The 21,242-nt window shown below is 39.9% G+C and overlaps 1 protein-coding gene across 9 annotated transcripts in view; it reads right to left on the bottom strand.

The window, feature by feature from the left end:
* Positions 1 to 21,242, bottom strand: part of lrrc4ca (leucine rich repeat containing 4C, genome duplicate a) — a 994,912-nt gene that overhangs the window by 159,932 nt on the left and 813,738 nt on the right. The gene's annotated exons all lie outside the window — the stretch shown is intronic.

The following is a 21,242-nucleotide window of genomic DNA, read 5'->3' as shown; positions in this document are numbered from 1 at the left end:
ATGGAAACAGACCCTTCAGTCCAACAAGTCCACAGTGACCCACCCAGACCCATTCCCTATATTTACCCCTGAATAATGCACCTAACCCTATGGGCAATTTAGCATGCCCAATTCACCTGTCCTGCACATCTTTGGATTGTAGGAGGAAACCCACCCAGACACAGGGAGAATGTGCAAACTCCACACAGCCAGTCACCTGAGGCTAGAATCCAACCCGGGCCCCTGGTGCTGTGAGGCAAAAGTGCTAACCACTGAACCATCATGCTGCCCATATTAAATGATCTCCGTTGATATTTGTGAGATTTCCTCAGGGTTGTGTTCAAAATCCAACTATTTTTCACTGCTTCACAAATGACATTTATTTCATGTTAAAGTCAAAACTGAGGATGTTCACTAATGATTGCATGTTGTTCAGTATCATTTGATTCTGAGAAGTTGAAGTGATCTGTACCTGCATAAAGGAAAACCTGGACAAATCTCTGCTTTAGGCTTATCTGTGGGAAATAGTTATCACCCACATAAGTGTAAGGAAACAACCACCTTCAACTAGTGAAGGTCTAGTTACTTGCCTTTGATATTCAGTAACTGCCATCATTGAATCCACTACCATTTCATCATGGAAATGGAGTAGTGTGTGATGAGGGATGGTCAGCTTGAACCAAGTACAAAAATAGATGGCCACAAAGGCAGACCAGAGATCACATTCTAGTAGTCACACTTCCCTTACTCTCCCAAGCCTGTTCTCCATATTCAAGGATAACTTCAGGAATGTGATAAAATACTCTCCACTTCCCCGGATGAGTGCAGCTCCAACAACACTCTGCCACATCGAACGCAAAACAATCACTTGGCTGGCAATCTATCTGTCACAATAATCATCACTCTATCCATCACTGACAGACAGTGGCAGTAGTTGTGTTATAATTTACAAGATGCATACCCAAAGATTTTGTAAGAGCAACTCACAAACCCACGAACATGAGTACTTAGGAGTACAAGAGCAGAAGAAGCATGGGAATATCATTGGCTGCAAGATTCACTCCAAGTCACCCACTATCCTGGCTTGAAAAGATACGCCTACATAGTCTTCAGAGAAAAATCCTCATACTCCCTTCTTAGTAACATTATAGAAGCATGTAGACTACATGGTCTGCAGTTTTCCAAGAAGATGGTTCACCACTCAAGGGCAATTAGAGAAAGGCAATAAATGTCGACCTTTCTGCGAACCCCAATGTCTCATGACTGAATGACAACAAATGAATGTTGCAATTCAACTCATTGTCCATTCACAACAATTAATATCGTTTTTGAAAATCAAATGATAAATAATTAGGGCACTACAAAGCCCCACAAACAGTAACGACATTTCCTGACAGATTAATGTCTTCCCATTATGTTGGCCAAAGGAATAACATTGACCACAACAGACTGAGAATACTATTTTTCTTTGAGTAGTGCAATTGGATCTGTTACATGCTCCTAAACAATTAAACAAAGTTCAAAGTCTTATCCAAAAGGTAGCAGCTTAGAAATTGGAATAAAGAGCATTTCTTGCCCTGGAATTGGGAGGTTTGAGCTACACCCAATATTATGCTCATACCTTTCATTTTTGTGTGTCAGACAGCTACTTGGTGCCTGCAGGTAGTTGGTAAAGGCAATTTCAGAGCGTTGGGCATGCATTGGCAGAGATTGATAGAAGGGAACAGCTATTAAGTGAAGGGACTGTCCTAAGAGGAAAGTTTGAGAAAGTGGTACTCATTGCAGTTTTGTAGAAAAAGAGTCAGCCTTATTGAAACATATTGGGGTGGTACAGTGGCTTAGTGGTTAGCACTGCTGTCTCAGTGCGAGGAACCTGGGTTCAATTCCAGCCTTGGGCGATTGTCTGTATGGAATTTGCACATTCTCCGGGTGCTCCGGTTTCCTCCCATAATTCTAAGATGTGCAGGTCAGGTGAATTAGCAATGCTAAATTGCCCATAGTATTCAGGGATGTGTAAGTTAGGTGCATTAACCAGGGGTAAATGTAGAGTAAAAGGGTCGGGTCGGGGGGGGGGTGGGGGCGGGGACTGGGTGGGTTACACATTGGAGAGTTGCTGTGGACTTGTTGGGCCAAATGGCTTGTTTCCACACTGTAGAGATTCTATGATTATAGAATTTGAAGGGAATTTAACAGGGAAGATGCAAAGGGTCTGATTCCCTTATGCAAGAGTGTAGTACCAAAGGGCAAAATCTCAGAATAAAGAGATTCTATCAGAAAGTAGGAGTCTGTGGAATTTTTTACCACAGAGGGCCGTAGGGAATGGATTGTTATACAGATTCAAGGCTGAGAAAAGATTTATAATCAGTAAGGGAATACAGGGACAAGACAGGAAAGTGGTATTGAGGATTATCAGTTCAGCCATGCTATCATTCAATGGCACAGCAGACAATATGGACAGACTGCTCTCGCATCATGTGCTTTTATGGTGAGAGATGGAGATGTTATAATTTAATGATTACAAAAAGCTATGTTTTGGGATTGGTCCTTAATTTATAAGCCTAGATGGTTAACTTGTTTGAGATTAAAGGGGCTCAAATGTTTCTCCTGGAAAGAAAGTAGGACAGCGTTTATATAGAGAGACTTTCTTGATATAGCTTTCTTGATATAGGCTAGATTGATTTTTGTGGTTTTGGAATTATAAGCAACAATATAACACTAGATAGTATCTGGATCTGGATGTAATGGTGTCCAGTTGGTGGAATTATCCGATCAAAGGTAATTGGTAATGACCACATCATCAGATAGCTCTTTCAGGCATCTTGGTCTGATACAAAAGTGACTGCTTCTGATCCATAGTGACAGCACAGTTTTCCACTTGAAAATGCTGTTTTCCCTTGCCATTTATTACAATCACTGTGTAGCTGCAGCTAAATTAGAAATAAAAAGAAATAGAAAATAGCCTTGAGTCAGAAACTTTAAAAGTCAGATGAATTGCTTAGGCTGTATCACTGTAGATTGAGTTGAGAGTGTGTTGCTGGAAAAGTGCAGCAGGTCAGGCAACATCTGAGGAGCAGGAGAATCAACGTTTCAGGCAAAAGCCCTTCATCAGGAATGAAGGGACCAGAATAAAGAGACCACACTCTCGACTCTAATCTCTAGCATCTGCAGTCCTCACTTTCTTCTCACTGTAGATTAAGTTGAGCTCTTGAAGTTGGATGGTATATTGACTTTGTAAGGATGAGGTTAAAATATTATGTGTGGTCCTTTCCAAATTTGTACTTGTGTTGGACCATAAGGTTATTTTCTTGTAGCCTGTGAAAGTTAAAATATTACCTTTCTTTCAGGTTGAGACAAATTCCTTCAGTAGCTTGTTGAGTGCATAGCTCTGCAACTAATGAACTATTACAAATTATCATTCTGTCCTGCACAAACCATCTACACAGATGTGTTAATGCTGTGCTGCTGCTTATTCAGCTTCAACTTTTGCTACCAATGTTTCGGTTAGATCTTTGATAGCACATTTGCTCCATTTATTTTAGCTTGCCTTCTGCATTAGCAAAGGCATTTAGTTTTAAGATTCTTGAGTTGAGGGTAATTGCCAGAAATGAGACCCAATGTTCACATCTTCAAATTATACCATTGCTTTTCAACCCTGAAAGTTAAATAATAATTTTTTTTTTCAAACTTAGTCGCAGGACATGGCTCATAAATGCAAGGTCAGCATTTCTTGCCCACTTCCCATTAACTTGGAGAAGGTGGTGGTGAGTATTATTTCATTAAATGTTACAGTATTTGAAGTGTAGGGACACCTAATGTCCTCTTTGGAAGGGAACTCCAGGACTTTGCTCAAGTGACAGTGAAAAAACAGCAATAAAGTTCCAAGCAAGAATGGTGTGTGTGTCTTGGAGGGGAATTCGCCAGTGGTCATGTCCAATGTATCTGCTGCTGTTATCCTTTGAGGTAGTGGAGGTCATGAAGTGTCAATCAAGCATGCTGCTTTGCCCTGGATGATGCCAAGTTTCTTGGGTGTTGCTGAAGCTCCACTCTTCCAAGCTGATGGTTAGTATTCCATCACATTACTGATCTGTGCCTTGTAGATGGTGGACAAGCTTTGGAAAAACTGGAAGTGAATTGTATCTGATTTGCTCTTGTAGCCCAACCATTAAGATAACCTGGTTCAATTCACATCTTGGTCAGTGATAATGCCTAGTGTATTAATAATAGGGGATTCAATTATGATAATGCCAATGTTTGCATGGGGTGATTATTAGAATCTTTCTTGTTGGAGCTGGAAACAGAATATCACTTTCTATTTATCAACCCAAGCCTGGATATAGTCCAGATCTTGTTACATATGGTCACAGAATCCTTCAGTATCAGAAAAGCCACAAATAATGTTCAACTTTGCACAGTTGTGAGTATCCCCATTTCTGACCAAAAGATGGAGTTAAGTTCATTGTTGAAGCAGCAGAAGGCGTTTGTGCCTAAGGTTAGAAAATCCAATATGTTCTGTGATTTGAATAGAATTGAGGCCAATAAGAATAATCAAGCTTTCCCTCTTCCACATTCAGCACAGAAGCTGAGAATGTTTTTTTTTGCAGGTCCAAAAAGGGAGGGGTAAGGGGAGGTTACACAAGAGGAGAGGTTCAAATGAGATTACAAAAGACTGGAAAAGTGTAGTTGCACCAAGCAGTAAAAATTGAATCTGTGTTGGGAAACTTGTGATGAAGAACTAGCAAACAATAAATTGGTTGCTGTGTGCATTGCAAAATAACCCTATGGAAAACAAGAACCGACAATAGCAAAAATGTACAATTGTTACTGGTTTGTGCTGACAACTAAACAGTTGACAAGTTATTCCATGAAAATAGGTAAAGGTGCATCCTATGCTCCAAAATTAATCTTCTATTTGTACGGGTTATATTTTTACAGCTATGTCTGTTCTTCTATATTTAATTAGAGGTTTCTGTTGAGCTCCACAGGTGGATGACGGACAGCATTTTGAGAAGCAATTTAGATTCCCAGATGTCTGCTTTACAAGACAATCACCAGCAGGAGGAGAAGATTTCCCTGCTCTGACAATATGCATGAGAGGGGCTGACCTTCTTAAGTGCAGTTTTGCCCTGACTTCACACGGTTTTCAACTGACATTTGTCAAGTGACAGAAATGCTTAAATTGGTTTCCACTTTTATTGCAACATGCTTAGCGAAATCTTTTGTGTTCAAGTATCCATGCAAGGGTAACAGCACATCAGAAATTCACTTTCTCCAGTGCTTGGCACTGTTGGGATTAAAAATTTAAACTAAAAGTTGAGATTCATGTTTTTCTAGATTAATGTAGTTTTTCAATTTGCAATAGAGAAATCAGTGTTTGCTGCTTATCAAAGTCATCTTCTGTCAGTGGCACAAAGACCTTCAGTCCCATAGTGTGTAGCCCTCTGAAATATCACTATGTTTTTTTCTTGGAGTTGTATGGGTCACTTAGAGCATTCATAACCATCTGTAGAATGTATCATTTCCTAATTGTTATGATGCAGAAATAGATCATTCTGCCCATCGTGTCTGCATTGGCTCTTTACATGTGCATTGTGTCCTTGTGCCAATCTCCTCCTTTCTCCCCCATATTCAGACACAAGGCTGTCTATATGTTACACATGATCTTTCCCTTAAAACGTAAACAAACTATTTTACATAATATTGGTATAGCACATTCATTATGACATACTTAAAGTACTTCAATTTATTTTTTCAGTTTTGAAGGGACAGAAGTCAGGTTGTTAAACAAAGTCCACATTACGAGAAGAACTGGATAAATGAGCATATATATGAGGGATGCATTTTATTTATAATTATATAGTCAAGTATACAATATTGGCCTGGAGTATATGCTCAGCAGCAAACAAAGTAGGTTAGGTGAATTGGCCATGCTAAATTACCCGTAGTGTTAGGTCAATGGGTAAATGTAGGGGAATGGGTCTGGGTGGGTTGCGCTTCGGCGGGTCGGTGTGGACTTGTTGGGCCGAACGGCCTGTTTCCACACTGTACGTAACCTAACCTAAACTAACCTAATCTTGATAAATGGTCCACAGTGTTCCTTCAATGGAACTTCCCAAAAAGATTCTAACAAGGTTCAAGGAATGAGAAACTTCAGGATAGATTGAAGTAGTTGGGACTGTACTACTTGGAGAGAGAAAGGTTGAGAGGAGATTTGACAGAGCTTTTCAAAATCATAAGCAGGCTGGATAGGGTAAATGGGGACAAAATATTCCTGCTTGTAAAAGGAACAAGAGAACGAGAGCATAAATTTAAGTGATCTGCAAAAGAAGCAAGACTAATGTGAGAAATGACTTTTTCACACAGTGAATAGTTATGATATGGAATGCACTACTTAGAAAATTAGTGGAGGCAGATTGAATTAAGGCATTTATGGGGCATTGAATGATTAGTTAAATATAGGTAGTGTGCAAGAATATGGGGGAGAAAGGAGGAGATTGGACACAATGCACATGTAAAGAGCCAATGCAGACACGATGGGCAGAATGATCTATTTCTGCATCATAACAATTAGGTGATTCTGATTATGGTCATCAGACATCCTCTCCAAGGTATCTGGGACTTGTATGAACAGGCCAAATAATCACACGTTTCTACATCCAAATCAGATTGAGAATACTTAGAATACTTAATTCATTGTAAAACCATGTGTAGAATGTGAAACAAATGTAGAGGTAAAAAAGGGATCAAAGCAACAGAGAAATGGAAGAATTGGAAAGAAAACATGAAAGAAATCTCATACAATAAGTAAAGTCTTAATGATGAAAGTGTACAACTGTTAAAATTAATTTTCAGTTACTTGGCAGAAATTAAGATGTGGTACACATTTATAAATTCACTTACAATTGAATGTTTTAACACTTTCGGCTATGTTTAATGTTGAAGAATTATATATGTGAATATTGAGCTTCTCAATAAGGCCTTAGTGTAGTGAAATCTGAGTAAGCAGTAAAAGGGTGGTGAAAGGACAAGTGTTGATTACAAACTGAATAGGGGATTTACGCTTGGAGACAGAGGGCATAATTGAGGTACTAAATTGATATTTTTCATTTGTCATTAAGTCCAGTTTCTGGACTCATGGACTCGAGATCCACATCATTGTAGTTGACTCTTCATTGCCCTCGCAGTCTACACAGTTATTATCAAACTGCTAATTGTTCTTAACAAAAAAAAAAGATATCAAACAGATTTCACCCAGCATTGACCAAGACACCAGAAATGACAATGGCAGAGTGCAGTCCTGTTGACCATACAAATTCCTCCTTACCAATATCTGTGGGTGGGGGCAGACCTAAAATTGGAGAGCTGTCTGGTCAAAAACAGTCCAGAATCATCATACTTCTGGACCCATACCTTATGTCTCAGATACCAACATCACCATCCCTAAATATGACCTGTCCCAACAATAATAGAATCCAGCAGCAGTGGTGGCTCAGCGGTGTACAGACATGTGAGATTTGCCCTGGGAGTCCTCAACACTGACTCCTGATCCTATGAAGAGTAATACTATCAAGTCAAACATGGACAAGGAATTCTCTTGCTGATTGCTACAAATAAAGCCCCTTCTCAGTCAAAGAAGAATGACTTCTCCGTGTAGAACACCATCTGGAGGAACACTGAGGATGGCAAAGGTGCACAATGTACTTTGGGTTAAGGACATCAATGTCCATCACCATGAGTGGTTTGGCAGCAGCAATACTGATTAAGCTGGTCAGATCTTAAAGAACACAGTTGCCAGACTGGGTCTGCACAGGTGGTGAAAGAATAAGAGGGAAAAACATACTAACCACACCCTGAGCAATATGACAGTATAGGTGACCACAGCACAGTTCTTATGGAGATGAAGTCCCGTCTTCCCATTCAGAACATCTTACATCGTGCTATGTGGCATGGTCACTGTTCTGAATGGGAAAATCCTCTAACTGAGATAGCAACTCAAGAGGCCTTGAGAGCCATCTGCAGCAACAACAAATCTATAAGCTCAAGGCCTAGCAGATATTCAATTTTACCATTACCATCAAACCAGGAAATAAATCCCGGTTCAATGAAGACTGCAGGCGGGCATGCCAGATGCAGTAATAGGAGTACCTAAAAGAGAAGTGCCCATTGGTGAAGTTACAACAAGGGTGACTGACATGCCAAATAACAAATGATAGACAGATCTAAGCAATCCCACAACCAATAGATCAAAGCTAAGCTGTGAAACTATGCCACATTAATTTTCGAATGGTGTTGGACAATGAAGCAACTCACTGGAGGAGGTGGCTCCACAAATATCCCAAACCTTAGTGATGGGTGAGCCCAACACATCATTGCAAAAGCACGAGGATGAATGATTTATAACAATCTTCAGTGAATAAACAATCTCATCATTGTCCTGAGGTCCTCAATTTCAAAAATGCCAGACTTGAGGCAATCTGATTCACTCTCGGTCGTATCAAAGGAATGGCTAAAGGCACTGGATACTGCAAAGGCCATGGGCTCCAACAAATTTCAGACAACAGTACTAAAGATGTGTGCTCCAGAACTTGCCACACCCTGAGCCAAGCTATCCCCATGCAGTTGAAACTGTGTTGCTGGAAAAGCGCAGCAGGTCAGGCAGCATCCAAGGAACAGGAGAATCGACATTTCGGGCATAACCCCTTCTTCAGGCTTATGCCTGAAACGTCGATTCTCCTGTTCCCTGGATGCTGCCTGACCTGCTGCGCTTTTCCAGCAACACATTTTCAATTCTGATCTCCAGCATCTGCAGCCCTCACTTTCTCCTCGAAGATATCCCCATACAGCTGCAACATTGTCATCTGCTCGACAAAGTGGAAAATTGCTCAGATATGTCCTGTGCACAGAAAGTAAGACAAATCCAACCCAGCTAATTACTACTCCATCAGGATGCTTTCGATCATCAGTAAAGGGATGAAAGGAGTGCTATCAAGTGCCACTTGTTTATCAATTATTTGCTCACTAGTGCTCAGTTTGGATTTTGCCAGGTCACTCAGCCACTGACTTCATTATAGCCTCAAACATGAACAAAACAGTTGAATACTAGGAGCAAGATGAGAATGACTGCCATTGTTATTGAGGCTGCATTTGAATGAGTGTGGCATCAAGGAGATCTAGCAAAACTGGAATAAATGGGATTCAAGGGGAAACTGCTGATTGAAGTCATTCCTGGCACATAAGAAGATAACTGTGGTTATTGGAAGTCAGTCATCTCAGCTCCACAACATCTCTGTGTGAGTTCCTCAGGAAAGAGCCCTGGCTGCAATTATTTTCAGGTACTTCATCAATAAGCTTCCCTCCATCAACATTTTAGAAATATCCAAATGCAGCAAGACCTGAACAATAACCAGGCATGGGCTGACATGTGGCAAATAGGGTATATACCACACAATGCTTGACAATGATCATTTCCTAGAAGAGAAAATCTAACCATCACCTCTTGAAATTCAATGATATTACCATTGTGAATTCCCCATGAACTATATCTTGGGGATTACCATTGACCAGAAACTGATCTGGACTAGCTGTATAAATGCTGTGGTTACAAGAGCAGGTCAGTGGCTCAGAATCATGCAGCAAGTAGAATTCATCTGCTTCCCAAAACCTGCCCACCAAATACAAGGCACAAGTCAGAGGTAGGATTGAATATTTTGGACTTTTCTAGATGAATGGAACTCCACAAACACTCAAGAGGTTTGACACCATCCTGCACAAAACAACACAATTGATTGGCATCACATTCAAAAACATTAACTGACTTTATCATCAATGCTCACCAGCAGCAGTCAGTTTTATCTATGAGATATACTGTAGCAATTCACCAAGCCTCCTTAGATAGCACCTTCCAAACCAATGACCACTACCAGAGAAGGACAAGGACATGGGATATGTGGGAACACAACCACTTGCAAGTTCCCCTCCAAAGCACTCATAATACTGACTTGGAAATACATCACTGTTTCTGTGATGGTAGTGTCTGGAATGAATATGTCAAGAAAATATAAAATATGAACTGTTGATCTTTTATCACACCAGCTTATTTAATAAGTTTGATACTACAAAATGAGGACTATACTTTAATTGCACATTTTGCATAATTTATTGCTTACAAATTCTCCAGCTTCAGTATTGAAATTTGGTCCCATATCTCTGGATTGCACATCCACTAACATAAATTCGATTGTACCATCCTGATAGCAAAAGTAGAACTACCTTCCAGCATGAGCATAAAAGCAGTATGTGCATGGTAATCGGGAACACTTTGCGGTTTAAAAAAGAAAATGTCATTCACCCAAATGTGCTGTCATAACTTAATAGCTCCCCACATTTAACATTAATATTTTCTTTCTGCTGAAATATAAAATGGAATACTTCTGTTATTGCTAAAAATGCATCTCCCCACTGCCAAGACTAAAAGAAGAACTATTTATGCTTTTCAGCAGTCAATGTTAACTTCAGGATTTCTTTGTCTTCAAATGCATTTGTCAGTTTGAGATGTTTCACCAGTAGCTCACTCACTTTGGCACTTGATCTTAGAGATGTTCAGGAGAAAGTGAGCACTGCAGATATTGGAGATCAGAGTCAGCAAGTGTGGCACCGGAAAAGCACAGCAGGTCAGGCAGCATCCGAGAAGCAGGAGAGTTGACATTTCAAACATAAGCTGAGCACATTCCTAATGAAGAGCTTATGCTCGAAATGTCGACTCTCCTGCTCCTCAGATGCTGCCTCACTGGCTGTGCTTTTCCAGCACCACACCTTTTGACTAGAGGTGTTCAGTTGAATTCAAACATGCAGCACTTATTTCATGTGAGTTAGAGGACCAACTGGCACCTTAAGAGGTATAAGTTAACTTTCTACACTGCTATGCACAAAGGTAGTCACCACCCACCTTCCACAGTGCTCCAATTAATCATCATCAAAAATGCATGGGCAGCTGTCTAATTAAATATAATTCTAAACGTCAAAATTTCCCAAGCCTTGGATTGATGATGAATTTGTAACCAAACACTCTTCCACCAGCCCTGAAACATCCAAAATAGAAATCTGCTGTTTCATTTTGGAAACAAGCAATACTTATCGGAGACAATTTCTTCATTCTCCATTGCAGGTATCTTGCATGACAATATTGGACCACTGTGCAGTAACTGGAATTCCTTCCCTTTGGGAATTGCGGGTCAACCTGTAGCACATGGCTGCAATGCCTCAAGAAGGCAGCTCCCCAACACCTTCTGAAGGGCAACTCAGGATGGGGAATAAATGCTGGCCCAGCCAGTGACTCCCACATCCCATGATGAGTGGGGATAAAGCTCCCTCTTGCAACACAAGCTGTCTGCTTTAAGATACCACACTTGGGCAGCCATGTGAAAGAAATTCAAAGTAATGTACACAAAAACAGAAGTCAATTAAAAATGTCACATTGGCTGAGGAATTTCTTGACTTATGCATAACACCATTTTGCAAGGATGAGGGCCACTAACACTAACTGCATTCATAAATGTTGGGGCAGAATACATATTTTAGTCTGTGATGTCGATGCAGGAGCAGGACATCAAGGTGATTTTTCTATTCGTGTCAGCAAATGATTGCATTAGCGCAGCAGCTCCCAAGTGTGGGTGGCAATCTAAAATGACAAATCTTCATTCAGGAAATGGAAATTAAAATGTAAGTAATTTATTTGGAGTTTTCTGATTTTGTTTTTCTTTGTTGGCAAGCTGGGAAAGAATTTTATGCCACAGTACACCCATCTACATACATTTTGACATGTCAATTATATATTTATTCTGCTGCTCAGATTTAATCATTTCTTCCATATTGTTTAGGTGTCCGTGGTTCAAATTGACTGATTAGTCACCATTCCTTTCATACTGTTGAATATTATCAGGGCCTTCAGTTTGTTTGGAAATTCCAGCAGTGTAAAATGCCACAGAATTAGATTTCCTTTCAAAAACATTAATTAATTAGGTTCTGATAAGGTCCAGACATCCAAATCCAAAATAGTTGTGAGCGGCATTTATGTTACATAACATAATCTGAATTTACCCAGTTAAGTCCAGCTGATACTGTGTTTCTTCTTGCTGATACAGACACCGCTATTATAGACACTGCCATTACAGACCGCTATTATTGTAATTACATGTCAAGAGTGTGGTGCTGGAAAAGCACAGCAGGTCAGGCAGCATCCGAGGAGCAGGAAGATGGACGTTTCAGACAAAAGCCCTTCATCAGGAATGAGGCTGGGAGCCTCGGGGGTGGAGAGGTTAAAAGAAAATTATTTCTCCATCCCCGAGGCTCCCAGCCTCATTCCTGATGAAGGGTTTTTGTCCGAAACATTGATTTTCCTGCTCCTCGGATGCTGCCTGACCTGCTGTGCTTTTCAAGCACAACTCTCTTGACTCCAATCTTCTGCATCTGCAGTACTCACTTCTGCCTATCCTTTACTTCTGTCCAGACTTACCATATGAAACATTTATGACATAAAAATTGAACCTATCAAAATCAAAGCAAAATATGACTGTGTGTTATCAAAAAGCAAAAATAAAGACATTGCAATTATTGTGCAAGAATAATATTTGTCACTCCAGATTTGTAATTTTAAATTCTGATCATTAAAATTAATATTTAAAAAACTACCTGCACATCAATCTAAATTGTATTTTAGTTCATTTATTTTTCCTGGGAATAATTTCAATGAATAATACTGAAACAGTCATAAATTTTGCGCAGTCATGCAGATTTAATGATTCTTTTATGCTGTTTAGATATTAGCCTGAAATTTCTTTGGAGGCTGTGGGATTTCAGAATGCTGGTGGGTCTGCACTTTCACTCACCAGTGACATATGAAAGCTCATTATCATAATATTAGGAAGCCAAAGTCAACAAACCAACATTAGGACAGGATAACTGGTCATTTATTTCATTGCTGTTTGTGTAATTTGCAGTACACAATTTCCTGACACAAATTTCATCATTAAGATAATGAAAAAAGTTCGAAAGAAACCAAGTGTGATATGCTTTGGGATATCCTGATTTAGAAGGGTATTATAAAAATAGACTCCTGCCTTTACATTGAAGGTGAAATAATCTGTTTTTGTTGTTTTCATATACCTGAAAGTGCATCAAAAAGTGCAGTCTGCCGATTTCGAACAGGAAGATCTGGCAGTGAAGCTGGTGCTGCAGCTCAGCACAATTTTGGTGCACTCTGAATCAATTATTCCCAGCTCTAGCTAGCAGAGGAGGATTATCCAAGTAAGTAAGTGTTATTGCCCTTTTCTGGGTTAATGCTTTGCTGAGCTAAGTCGTGAAAGTCATCATCCATCCTTTTTTAACAATTTGCTGAGTCTTCTTTACCATTTCAAAAATTACATCAGCTTAAAGGATAGATACACCTGCTCACTCCTATCCCTGGATTACCAGTTTCTGCTTGACCTACTTCCTTTTGCTTACTTCTTTCTTCTTTGTTCCTTTGCCTTCATTCACAAGAACGTCCCCCTCGAGCACGGTTTTAAAATTCTTCCCAACTATGGTCTCCATGTCTCTTTGCCACCATCTAATCCTTCAAACACAATGTGAGAATCACCTCCCCTTACAATTGCTGCTCCTCTTCTTGACATTACTGTGTCAGCAAAATAGTAAGTGGGACATCAGCACCAGTCTCTGTTTTATGCCGGTACCTAACCCCCACATCACATCTCTGTGCCAATGATGCTGCCAACACACAACTGAATACGAGCCAACAAAAGACAGTGTTGGATCAATTAGGATGAATTGTACTCTACACAAAGTTGCATCAAATATTAACTGTCAAATTAGCAAATCATTAAGTGGTAATTGTGGATAACTGATTAATTAATTGATTGTTCACATCTAAAGGGCGGCATGGTTCCCTCCAACTCTATTTTGATTTAGTCCCTACCCACCCCTTCACTGTTTTGATCACACAGCACTGCCCTTTGATGCGAAGGGCAGTGCTTGTCACTGGCCACCCGGGTGTTTTCCTATCTTCCTGGAGTTGGAAATTGAATAAAAGATTGGTGCACTTTGTGTCTTTCACTGTGTCTCACACCTGCACACACACACCATGGGTGCTGGGGATAAAATAAGCACTACCGCACTTAGGTGGTAGTGTGGGGGTTAAATAAAAAAAATAGAAAAAAAAGAAAAAAAAAAAGAAAAAAAAAAGAAAAAAAAAGAAAAAAAAGGGCGGCATGGTGGCTCAGTGGTTAGCACTGCTGCCTCACAGCACCAGGGTCCCAGGTTGGATTCCAGCCTCAGGTGACTGTCTGTGTGGAGTTTTCACACTCTCCCAGTGTCTGCATGGGTTTCCTCTGGGTGCTTCGGTTTCCTCCCACACAACGATGTGCAGGTTAGGTGAATTGGTGATGCTAAATTGCCCGTAGTGTTGGGTGCATTAGTCAGAGGGAAATGGGACAGGGTGGGTTGCTCTTCGGAGGGTCAGTGTGGACTTGTTGGGCAGAAGGGCCTGTTTCCCCATTGTAGGGAATCTAATCTAAAGGGAGAAAAAACGTAGACACTGCAGGAACTGGAGTGCATTACCTCCTCCGCCAATATTTGGATTTAAACTCTCACCCTCTCTCCACTTTTCTTGATTTTTGTAGTTAGTTGTTAATTAGGTGTCTTGCTAATTTGGTGGTAGATTATATTGTGATTATCTCCCAACTCCTCAAAGCCTGTCCAGCATCTACAAGGTGCAAGTCAGGAGTGAGATGGAATACTCCCCACTTGCCTGGATGAGTGCAGCCACAACAACACTCATGAAGCTTGACACCATCCAGGACAAAGTAGCCCGCTTGATTGGCACCACATCCACAAGCATCCACTCCCTCTACCACTGACACTCGGTAGTAGCAGTAGGTATTATCTATAACATGCACCACAGAAATTCACCAAAGATCCTCAGACAACACCTTCCAAACCCATGGCCACTTCCATCTAGAAGGACAAGGGCAGCAGATATACAGGAATAGCACCACCTTCAAGTTTCCCTCCAAGTCAGTCATTGTCTTGACTTGGAAATATATCACCATTCCTTCACTATCGCTGGGTCAAAATCCTGGAATTCTCTCCCTCATGCCATTGTGGGTCAACCCACAGCAGGTGGACTTCAGTAGTTCAAGAAGGCAGCTCAGCAGTTAATAAACTCCATCCGTGTAGAAACGTGTCTGTTGACATTGATGATAGAGGATGGTTGCCTGAACCTGAATTTTGGAAACTAAGTGCTAAATTGTCCCATGTTATGACAATTTTCAGGGAAGGGGGTGTCCTGGCAACATTTTGCACGCAAATCTTCACTGCTCAACTTATTGTAAATGCACCATGCTACCACAACACTGCCCTTGTGCAATCTCAAACTCGAGAACAATTGCAGAAGAATTTAACATCACTGGCATGTTTATGTGGTGGGTGCCATATTTAAATACCAGCTTTGCACCATTTCAAGTGCTGCCATCTTAGATCAGTGTAGTGTATGTTACATGGAAGAATTTACAGCAATGCTGCAAGAATGTTAATGACCTCTGTGCTTTGCAATGGTAAGTGCCACCACTGTGTTCGGTGCTATCTTATACTCACTCTATACTGTAATTGCATCTGTTTCCCTCCAAGACCCCTGGACTATCACACTCCATGTTGCATACAGCAACTTTTCTCACTGGCTCTGTCCACTTCCCCAAGTCAGCAACCCTTTTAACCTTATGTGCTTTCAATGCACTAACTTAGGACATCTCACCACTTTTCCTGCAAGAGGATAGATTAGCTCTGGATTGACCACAGTCCCCATTCACTAGACAAATGTTCGAACACATGCAGTGTGCTTGTCATGAAAGTTACTTTGTGACATTGACATCTCCTCTGGCTGATCATTGCTGACAAACAAGTCAAGCTGCCTGCCTTTCTGTCTGTGTTAGAAGGTAAGGCAAGACAAGGCAAAGATGCAGTGAGCATCAAGACCAAAGTGAGTGAAACTGAGAAAGCCAAGCTAAGAGACCGAAGATGCATCCTGTTCCAATGCATGAAATGGGTCCCTGTGCACAAAGTGAATTGGCAGCAGCACTGCATTGTCAGCTGTCAGTGAGCTCCAAGGAGCTTTAGTGAAATACTGAACTGTATCATTAGTGAGTCCAAGCTGTGCCACAGAGTTGTAGTGAAGGTAGGCTTTGCCGGTGCCAATCTCTGCAGAGAGAGTGCGCAGGCATTTGCTGCTCATGGGGCATGCCATAGTATCATAGAGCTGCAAAGTAGAGGAGAAGCCCATTGTGACAATACCAGTCACAAACAAGATGGTTATGACCGTCATCTCAGCTCAAGGTCATGTCTGCAGGAATTCCTCAGAGCAGTGTCCACTACCCAACCAGCTTTAGCTGCACCAATGACCTTCCCTTCAATATAAGGTCAGAAATGGGGGTGTTTGCTCTGACTGAGCAATGTTCAGCACCATTCATAACTCCACCGATGATGTTTAAGCAGTCCAGAACTGAAGTGTCATACCAGATTTAAATTATTAAATTTGTTTCTCTCTCCAAAGATACTTCCTGACCTGCATATTTCACCAGCACCTTCAGTTTTCATTGTAAAAAAAATTCTCTCTAAGTTCTGGGTGTTTTACTTAAGCTTTAAGACATTCAAAGTTGGAGCTTGTTTAACTTGTTCAGTTGCAAAATCTTATCAGTGTGCACAAAACACATTTATTCTTAAAGCTAGGCCTCAAAAATGTTTTAAAATAAGCCACCAAGGCTACAGAGATACTTAGAAATTAACAATCAAATTCTGACATGCAGAAAACTCACATGCTTCCAACTAAAAAGAAATACAGAAACCACAATCTACATCACAATGTGGAAGATGAAAAATAATTTTATCACTGATTGCTATATGGTAAGATATAGCATGTGAAAAAAAATTCACTTTCATTAGTTTTGTTCAAAATTTGTTTACCTTTTGTAGGTATAGAAAAGAGAAGGGGCGTCTATTCACATAGCATATCGTTGAGGCAGTGATTGGTGTTATTGGATTAATTAGTTGACAGTGTAAATAAAAGGATAAAAAGATCTGAGGGATGGGGAGCAAGGAGCTGTAAGACAAAGTAGCTAATAAATTATATCCATAAAGAAAAGGTGTCTTCAATTCTGTCTGAAAGACTGGATTGGTTTTGAATTGACAAACTGCACCTCTACTCTAATTATAGCTACTGAGCATATTTTGCGAACAGTGCTGGATGTACTGATCAAACCACCCTCTGATAAACCCCAATTGAATACAACAGTTCAAGAAGGTATCTCACCACAACTACATTCTCAATAGCAATCAAGGATTGGCAACAAATATTGTCTGAGCCAGTGACACCCATGCCCCATGAACAAATTTTAAAATCTCGTACGAGAATGAAGTGATTATGAGAAAACAGTAATGTTTCTGACATCACATTTAATCATTATGTTTATTGTTACAAACATACAAAGCTTAATTTTAAAGGATGTTTGCTACTAGCCAGATTTCTTATAAAGAGGAAACATCCAACGTCTGACATAACCCAATAACAACAGCTGTTAAACCAAATAACTGAATGAATCTTGGATTATGAGACAAATGTTGTGCACACTTGAAATGGAGAGACACAGGGTGTGAGAAAAAAGGGATGCATTAAAAGGAGCTAGATCAACAGGCAAAGGATTCAATGTCAGCAGGTTTCGTGGTGAAATGCCAAAAATCATCAGCACTGATGATGTTTGTCATTTTCTAACCCAATACATAAAGTCAAGGAAAGCAATGGCCCTTGAATACTCAATATTAGTAATCACATCATGGCTACTGTCAAGCCCATCAATCATCATTTTAATTTCATTAGCTTCTGGATTTTCTGGCATTGAACAATAAGATTGAGCCACACAGAAGTTCACAAACATCAGCAGTGGAAAGTTAAAAATCACACAACACCAGGTTAAAGTCCAACAAGTTTATTTGGAAGCACTATCTGGTGTTTTGTGATCTTTAACTTTGTACACCCCAGTCCAACACTGGCATCTCCAAATCATCGGCAGTGGATGTCCTATAAAACTGGAGGGGTAAGTTCAAATGTATTTCCAACCGCATCAAATATCATTTTTAGGGCGGGCATAGCCCAGCACAGATGCCTGATATCAATGGACTTTCCCCTTATCAGGTTTTGTTAGGTTTGGATGAGACAAGAATACCTTAAATGCAGATTTTTCTATTGGCTCACATGATTTGAAGAGGTTATTTTAGCAGTAATGCAAGATGGAATACTGCTGAAGCTTTCTTGTCTTTCAATATTAAACAAATTCTTATGTGATTGTCTCAAGATCTCTTGAAATATAGGAAGTAATTTACTCCTTCATGACTTGGGCAGTAATCATTTGAGAACAGCCTTTCTACCTAGAAGCTGCCCAATTTTTATCCCATTTATATATACCTTTCTGATAACTCTTCTGAACAAGAGTCATCATCAAAGCACAGAGCTACTTTGCAAAAGATCCACTCCAGTGAAGAGGAAAAACAAAATAAATTTAAAAATCACACGTATCCATTAGGTAGGAAAAATATGAAGGTTATTATCTCTGTCAGTCAGACATTCAGCTCAAAATAGACCTCATTGAAAAAAATCTAGATGATGCAAAAAAAAAAGTTAAACAACCACAAAACAGTTCTGATGATCCTAAAATGAGAAATGATGATAACTGGACACTTTGGGTGTCTTCAACTGGAAAGGATGTGCATTTGAATGAGATCTGTCACCTTTGTCAATGCCCCAGTGACAGGTACTCCCAAAAGCAGAGCATATTAATATTAAAGAACACATTGAATCAACTCACAAGAGTGGAGAGTCTGTTAGCTGGGGATTACAATGACGCTCAGAGAATATTTAATCTATGTAAAAGATTTGTTCTTTTGGAATTTAAATGAATTAGACTGCTTCAAGGTGTCAGCTGATTTCCTCTTGTTAGTTACAGTCTTGCAAAACACAAAGCTTTATGTTAATCAAGAAAAAGAAACAACATCACAATAATAATGCAAACATAAACCAGATCTCTCAATAATTAATAGTAATGTTCCTTCATGATATGATTTGTAATAACTTTATAAAGAGATTCTTTGTGTTATTAGCTTTCCAAATGAAGAAAAACACATTCTTACATCATTAAATGTCTGTCAGAGATTTTACAGAATTTAGTAATTTCCTTATGAGCAGACATCTGGAGGGCAGTGTTGGTTGCAAATTAGCGAGAATTGAAAACTGCTCAGACAAGAGAGCTCTGTGACATGTATTACAAAGGACAGCTCTATGGGATTCAGCAGTGCATTACACTAGAGACACTCCATTGACTCAACATTGCATTACACAGGAGAACTCAGTGGGTACAACAGTGCATTACAGAAGAGACACACAAATTCAGTAGTGCATTGCATCAGAGGCATCCAGGGTGACAGGCTGCGAATTAAACAGAACATTGCAGAGTGAAACACAAGTGAATACTAAAAATGATGGCACTGGGGATGCATGATGCTGACACTTGGTACAAGTTGTAAATGTTCCAGTACTTACAACAGATAATCTTTTCCAGTACAAGCTCATGAAGATATTCTTGTTAAAAGTATTACAGTAATCTTGGCTTTGAAATTATATTGTGTGATATCAGTGTGGGAATTCTTAGCACATCATTGTGAATTATCTTTGCCATTTTTTAAAACAGAAATATGAGCCTGCATAAAGTAGATGTGCTGGCATTATTGATTTTAAAAATTGGTTACCATCTCCGTTAAAGTTGCAGACAATTTAAAGACTCTGGAGTATATATTTAAGAAAGCTATGAGATTAAATTGATTAAATAAAATACATGAATGAAAAGTAAGTCAATTAAATGCTTGGATTACCTACCAAAAGATTCATTGGCATAAGTTTTAATTGTGTCATCTGGAGGTCAGTGTGACAATGCAGATCACCTGACCATTACAAAACTTATTGGTTCATTTCATTGATCTGAAGTGCATGAGAACAGGAAAAAATTACTTCCACCAGAAGATCAGAAGTGCGTATATTCACTACTGATTGCTCAATGTTCACCACCATTCCTACTTCCTCAAGTAATAAAGCAGTTTAAATAAACATGGGTGGTGAGGACAGTGCAGGAGAGGGAGAGAAAGAGAGAACCTGCACAGTTGCTACCTTTGCTGTTTGAATTTCTGTATCGCTGGACATCAGAGTGCATCTGGGAAAATTAACAAACAGTGAAATTCACAACTAATCTTGGAGGAACTGTTGGGTGAAGTTCACAGCACAGAATCAGATAAGTTAATTGTTGCTTTAAGTGTGTCCAGGAGAAAGGCTGCAGTAGTGAGTATAATGGATTTTGGAGAATAAGCCTCTTGATTAAACTTAAACTATAAGCCATAGCTATTAATTTAACCTGGGGCAGTGTTTGTAGAGGAATATGACGGTGTTATTTTCTGGATCTGTAGTTTGTGAAGGAGCAAAAATGGCCTTTGCAGTGATATGTACGTCTTATCAGATGTGGGAGTTTAAAGAGAGTTTAAGGTTTACTGCGGATTATATCTGCCATAAATGCTGTTGGATGTGAATCTTATGAGATCGAGTGGATCGGTTAGAGAGACAAATAGAAGTGATGAGGAATTTGCAATAGCAACAGTATGTGATGGATGGCAGTTATAGGAAGGGGGAAAGTCTCAGATACAGTCTCATCGATGGGTTAACTCCAGGAAGGGTAAGAGAGGTAGGCAGCTAGTGCAGGAATCTTTTGTGGATATACCCATTTCAAACAGGTATGCTGTTTTGGAAAATGGAGGGGATGATGGATTCTCAGGGGAACGTAGCACGAACAACCAAGTTTCTGGTATTGAGACTGGGTCTAATGCAACGAAGGGGACATCGACAAAGATGTAAACATATGTCAGGTATAGACAGGAGAGATCGAGTGAATCCTTAGAAGAGTATAAAGAAAGTAGGAGTATACTTAAGAGGGAAATCAGGAGGGCAAAATGAGGACATGAGGTAGCTTTGGCAAATAGAATTAAGGAGAATCCAAAGGGTTTTTACAAATATATTAAGGACAAAAGGGTAACTAGAGAGAGAAAAGGGCCCCTCAAAGATCAGTAAGGCAGCCTTTGTGTGGAGCCACAGAAAATAGGGGAGATACTAAATGAATATTTTGCATCAGTAT

Source organism: Chiloscyllium plagiosum, chromosome 16 (genome assembly GCF_004010195.1).
Source record: "Chiloscyllium plagiosum isolate BGI_BamShark_2017 chromosome 16, ASM401019v2, whole genome shotgun sequence".
Lineage (NCBI taxonomy): Eukaryota > Metazoa > Chordata > Chondrichthyes > Orectolobiformes > Hemiscylliidae > Chiloscyllium > Chiloscyllium plagiosum.
This window is presented reverse-complemented; position numbering and strand designations above follow the sequence as displayed.